General features: G+C 44.5%; 1 long non-coding RNA gene across 1 annotated transcript; it reads right to left on the minus strand.

Annotated features, from left to right (window-relative positions):
* Positions 1 to 631: 631 nt before the first annotated feature.
* On the minus strand, positions 632 to 6,030 carry LOC115287307. Its single transcript, XR_003906398.1, has 4 exons — positions 5,896 to 6,030; positions 4,818 to 4,945; positions 3,830 to 3,888; positions 632 to 1,034 (listed from the first exon to the last, which is right to left on the minus strand). It is a non-coding gene; the product is annotated as an uncharacterized LOC115287307 (long non-coding RNA).
* Between the last annotated feature and the right edge of the window lie 317 nt (positions 6,031 to 6,347).

The following is a 6,347-nucleotide window of genomic DNA, read 5'->3' on the forward strand; positions in this document are numbered from 1 at the left end:
AACTGTCCACAACCTTCTAACCCCGGGGGGGTAAGGAACCTACAGAATCAGCCCTTTCTAGGTCTTTCCCAAGCTTACACCATGAGCCAGGTGTCAGATGGCCCGTGTCCAGATACCACGGGGCTGCTTCCTCCACCGCGGTTATAAATTTTTCTAATGTCTTCTGTTTCAGTTTCAAACCTCTAGCTCTCATGAGCTGGCACATAGCTTGTATCGCTCGCTCACGGGACGAGCTGTTCCCCATTGTCCCTTAACCGGGAACTTTAATACTCTACGTCCCTCCCTGGGATCCTTAAATGCTAGCACGTTATACTTACCTGCAAACTTAGAGAAAAGGGTTCCCCGTACGGGCCACCACTTGCCAGAGCCGCTCAAACTGCCCGCAGTTTGAAGAACTGACGACACCGGGATTCGTTGCAGAGACTTTTATTGGTTCTTCTCCCTTCTTCTCTCTCCCTCCTCGCTGCTTGCTCTCCCATATATACAGGCCGTCCAGGCTACGCAGCCGCTCCTGATTGGCTGACAGCAACAGGGCTAACCAATTTCATGGCTTTGCATTGGTCATACACTTATCGCGGTATCTGGCTGGGAGGTGGGTACACCAGAGGCAGGCGGGCCATACTTTGTCATGTGCTTGGGCGGATTGCCAAGGCGCCATCTTGCCTCCGCCTCCCACATGGGGTCATCCTCCTTTCATTCTTTCCAGAAACACATGGAAGAGCCTTAAGGTACACAGCCTCTAAGCACTTTGAGCTTCTAAACTTACCACAAAAGACGACAGGCTGAAAATAGAGAAGCCTGTGGGCTCCTCGGATCAGAGTGTGCACTTGGAAAACAAATAACAAGCAGACATATCACACAACACACAACACGAGGCAAGGCCAGGAGAGGGTGCTGTGCAGAATGATGAGAGTTTCCTGAGTTACCACTGAGAATGGCCACAGCAGTTACCTTGTCCTCGTCTGCATTCTTGGCACAGTCAGAGCTGCTGTAACTCACAGAGGTCGCACCAGTTTCTGGATCTGCTAAAGGCCCTAGAAGGGAGAGAGGTTTATTTTGATTTTAGTGGATTGTGCGGAATTAAAACAAGCCCTCATCTCATTCTTCCCGTATCTTGAACTTTTCCCTACACTCGGGTCCCTGACTAGAGGCAGACAGTACCCACGTGCCTCAGGTGACCCCCAAGGATAAGGGGGAGAACCATCCCCTCACTGTAATGCTGACCCCATGGTGCCCTGGTTCATGTGTTTCATAATGAATCAAATAAGTGTGGACAGGTCAGGCTCAACTAGCAATTTCAGAAATCATCAGTAAAACAGGTTTCTCCATGTACTTCATGGGGAATCACCATTTCATTACAGATTAAGAATGAATATGAGAATGCCTATGTGTCTCAGTCAGTTAAGCATCCAACTTTTTTTAAAAATAGTTTATTGCCAAGCTGGTTTCCATATAACACCCAGTGCTCTTCCCCACAAGTGCCCTCCTCCATGACCATCACCCCCCTTCTCTTTTCCCCCCTCCCCCTTCAGCCCTCAGTTTGTTTTCAGTATTCAAGAGTCTCTCATGATTTTCCTCCCTCCCTCTCCCTAACTCTTTTTCCCCCCTTCTGCTCCCCATGGTCCTCTGTTGTGTCTCCTGTTAAGACTTATGAGTGAAAACATATGGTATCTGTCCTTGTCTGCCTGACTTATTTTAAGGGGTGCCTGGGTGGCTCAGTTGATTAAGCATCCAACTCTTGATTTCAGCTCAGGTCATGATCCCACAGCTTGTGAGCTCAAGCCCACCACTGGGCTCCTCACCGACAGTGTGGAGCCTGCTTGGGATTCTCTCTCCCTGCCTCTCTCTCCATCCTTCCCAGACATACTCATGCTCTATGAAAAGAAACAAACTTAAAAAGAAGAGTAAAACTGAAAATACTGATTTGGTATATATCATCAATGAATCCTGAAGATGGGTATGTTTCTTCAGGCTCCAGGCAGATTGTCCAAACTTTCTGCTTATCTATACACTGCCTTCCACATGTGAAGTTATTATAGAGCTGTTTCTGAATAGAAATGTATTTAGACTAATATTACACTACTCAGGAAAGGAAAACTATAGGAATTTAGCAGTGAAGCTACAGAGTTGCACTGATAACATCAGAGGACTAAGTTACATGGAACTTGAATTAGGAAGGGAGGGCTACTGTTCACAAGAAAATAAAAATAAAGAATATTAAAAATAGTAAATAAATGAACTTTTTCCTCAAATAAACTAAAGTCTTCACATTGAGTCAAGGTGGGAAGGAGGATGAGGCCCATGTCCTGTCATTCCCTTCAGGCTCATCTCTTTAGTTAGGGGGATGCTGGAGGAGGTGGGAGGGTCTTCAGTCAAGGGAGGGGCATGAGTTCCACCAGGCAGAGGGACAGGTGCCCTGCTTCCTGGGGCAGAAGAGAACACCCTCCTGTCACCCCTTCGGACCACCTGCTGTCCTTAGTTCTTGTGGTTCTTTCCAGGCCACACGAGGATCACCCACAGGAACAGGCTGCACAGCAGAGAGCAGGCTGCTGCACGTCACCATGTGCTCCCTACTTCTTCTTGGAGGGCCTGCAGCTCTGGTCTTCCAGGTACTAGTTTCTGCCTCATGTGTCCCTCAGGCAGCCTTTTTCTTTCATCCTGTCCAGTCTTGGATGCAGAAAAAGAACGGACTCCCCTAAGAGTTGCAACACCACATACTCTACTAGACAACAAACAGCGTAGGCATCATCCCTTGAAACACCCATAAAAAGGCAAGTCAAACTACCACGCTTGTATTTCAAGTAGGCGACCTCCCTGCTCTGCTCTGCAATCTCCCTCTCCCAGTCTTGGTTCTTGATCTGGGGTGTGAAAAACACCTCCACCTTTAGTCGTGCTGACTGCGCACCACAGAAAGAGGAGGAAACAAAACACATACCCAGTTGTGCTGAGCATTCTTTTCATGAACTGTGATCTGAGAAAGGAAACAATGTGAAGCCGTGTTTAGGGATTCTAAGGGCCACTACACTCAGTGGCATGAGGTGTTAAGGGGTCACTATGTCAGGCAGAACTCGGGTCACCTGGTGTCTGAAGGTGCGCTCTGCCCACTGCAGCTGTTCTCCTGTTTGTTCAGTTTGTTGCCTGTGAGTTACAACTGCTCTAGTCAGATAAGGCCAAATATTGGGTATGATTTTAAATCATCTGTCCATGTTCCCATCAACCTCATATCTGTCCCCTGATAGAATTTATTCTTATACATGAAACACTTTTCACATGATTGTAAATGTACAGTAGGCTCAAAGCTATTGTTCCATCCTTTCCTACATACTCATTATTCCATGCCCGTAGGCTTCAGAGTTCAATCTTTCCCTAATTCATCATGTGAGAAGTGTCTTTGATCATAAGACTCTATTCTTCTTTAACTTATATCCTCACCATGTTTCCCAGGGTTGCAAAAACCAGGGCCATTAAATGTCCCCATCATGTTTTTGGGTATCGTGCATACTATGACACACTGCTTTTCCTATAGATGATGACAGTTGACACCACCCCCCAGGAACATTGGCATGGATGAAGTTTCCACACAGTCTGGCCATTGCTTGAGATCCGCAAATGTTTAGAAACGGAATCATTTTGTTCTAAAACTTAACCTTTTTTATCTGTTAATACTCCATGCATATGTCCTCTGAATTTTTGTTTCGATTATTATGTTAAGTCTAAACATTGTAAAATGGTTAAAAACAAAGTGAACAGATTTCATGAGCTGCTGGTAATTAGTAGCTGAACTTGCTTGTACGTGTTTATTTCTTTCGTAGCTATGTTCCAATTTTACCTGCAGCTTCCTGCTGATTCTTCTTTGCCACCAGCTCACAGTGTGTCATTTTAAGTTTCCTAAGACAGGAAAGATATATACACAGTTAGGACCAAGGTCCAGAAATCCTGCCTTTTTACATCCCAGCACGCTCAAATGCCTATACAAATATGTCTTGCCCCACCTCTCCCATAAATGCAGAGACTGAACACAGAGAAATAAAGTGAACACTCCATTTAAGTCAAAGAAAATTCAACCTTTGTCACTGCCACATCTCTGCTTTCAGAGTGTCTTCTTACTAGTTATCTGTTTCTACTCCTTCATCATAAAGTCATCCAATAACATTGCACTTTGTGCCTTTTCAGAGTTGGTCTTTTGTTTGAGATGGTGAAGGCTCATTTCAGCAGTGTGACAAACCATGTCTGACCAACTGTAGCTATTAGGATGAAGCAGGGTAGTCTTACACCTACTCTAGTCTTACACCTAATAAGTGTAAAACGTGTCTTACACTTATTAGGTGTATTGGTATTCAGTCCAAAAGTTGTACCCTGACACATTCAGTCACCTAAAAGACAACCTTCCAAAATCTGGCTTCACCAACATTGCAGGTCACGCCCAGACATCGCTAGGAGTCAGGAGTGCAACCCTGCCTTCACCTTCACATATCCTGGTGGAGGAAAGGCCAATCTTAGAGCAGCAACATCTCCTAAAGTATCACCTGATGATAAACTGTCACACAGTCTGGGTTTATCTCCAGAAAACAGATTTCAGATGGAAAATTCTCAACTTTGTGGAGCAAATCTACTTTAACAAGACTGAGTTCATTGATAGTGAAGGCAGCAAAGGGAAATGCGTCAAAAGGCTGGTTTGCTGTGTTGCCCTCAGAATATTTTGTTTGTGGTGTTGATTTAAAGGATTTCAACTTGACACTTGATGTACTTAAGAATCACATGCAAAATTGAAAATCTCTTAGAAATGGAGACAATAGCACTAGACAGAGAACACATACTTCTCCTTCTGGCCTCTCAGGCAGTCCTTCAGCAAATACTTTCTGGAGTGGTTATAATGTAGTGGCTCTGTTGTAAGGGGTTGAAGATAGAAAGGTGTTCAGGGCGCTGTATTCATTCCCAAAAAGAGCTACAAATTAAGAAAAACAAGATGCTGGTGAGACAGCAGGCTCTAACCCAACATGTGGGAAGGACCAACATAAAGCTGAGTCTCCAGGGAAAAGAAGAGTTTATTTCCATCGTGAATGAGGGACTCTAAAGTCCCCCACGTCTCCCAAACGTGTGAGGGAACGCACACATTTCTAAGGACTCCATGAAGACACATGAGACCAAGATGGAGAAGGAATCCCAGGACATAGCCAGCCTGGCAGGTGGACCCATTCTCTCTGGGAGTAATCAGTGCTTTGGGGGCATACATTGGAACTGCAAAGAAGTTGAACAACTTTATGGGCACAGACTTAGAAGGAAATACGTGTAGTTCAGGAGTGGCCAGCAAAGATGAGCCTTAGTTCAAAGCTGCATAGGCTTTGGTCAAGACCCAGAGGAGTTATACTTAAAAATCAGGACAGGTAACAACTCAGCTTTCTTTGGGATTGGGTTTGCAGTGAACACTATCACTGGCAGAATGGATGTCAGGATCCAGTACTACTGGCGCCCATACTCACATTCCAGAAAGAAATTTCTACTGTTTCTGCAGCTAGATAATTAATTCCCCCCTCTCACGTTTTTGACCCATCTCTGGTCCTGAACAAAAATGACCTAATTTCTGGGTGACAGAACAATGTGATGGGATTGAAACCTATAAAAATGGATCCAGAGCAGATCCAGGTATCAATACTATTAATGCTGGTGCCTTCCCTCTTTGGCCCCAAATACTTGACACAATGTGTGACAAGCATTTAGGACAAAATGAGAATGCAGATTACAGAAAGCAAGGAAAGAAGGGCAGGCACAAGTCTCCTGAATGCATTTGGCAAAAATACTCTGGACCCAGTTCCTAAAGAAATACAGTTTTCTCTACCAGCTGCCACATTCATCCATACAACAGCTTTTGTGACAATTATCACATGAATATCTTACTCTTCTGTAGCCACTTTTCTTTGTTCATAGAACTCTTCCAGGTTATGTGCTTTCTTCTTCAGCTGTTTGACTTTGGCTTCCTTTGTTGCTTTCACAGACCTTACTGCATTACACTGGTCTTCCAGGACCTTTTTATTTTCTGTAAAAAAAAAAAAAAAGGGGGGGGGTTCTTTATAAGCATGCACATGACGAGCCTTGATTGTGATGAGACAGAAAAGGGGCAAGAACCATGAAGGCATGAGTTATTCTTTCCCTTTCCAATGCAGTCATTGCCATCATATGGGGATTTCTCCCCAACAGACAATATACCTCCCACTGACAGTTATTGGACCTCAAGGCTCTTAGCTCCACATCCTCAAATTCACCATTGGCATCTTGCGGTCAAGACAGATATGAGAAAAGACTTTCAAGGAAAAATTATTGCACAGTTTGAGTGTATCTAACACAATAGG

Source organism: Suricata suricatta, chromosome 1, assembly GCF_006229205.1.
Source record: "Suricata suricatta isolate VVHF042 chromosome 1, meerkat_22Aug2017_6uvM2_HiC, whole genome shotgun sequence".
NCBI classification, from domain to species: domain Eukaryota; kingdom Metazoa; phylum Chordata; class Mammalia; order Carnivora; family Herpestidae; genus Suricata; species Suricata suricatta.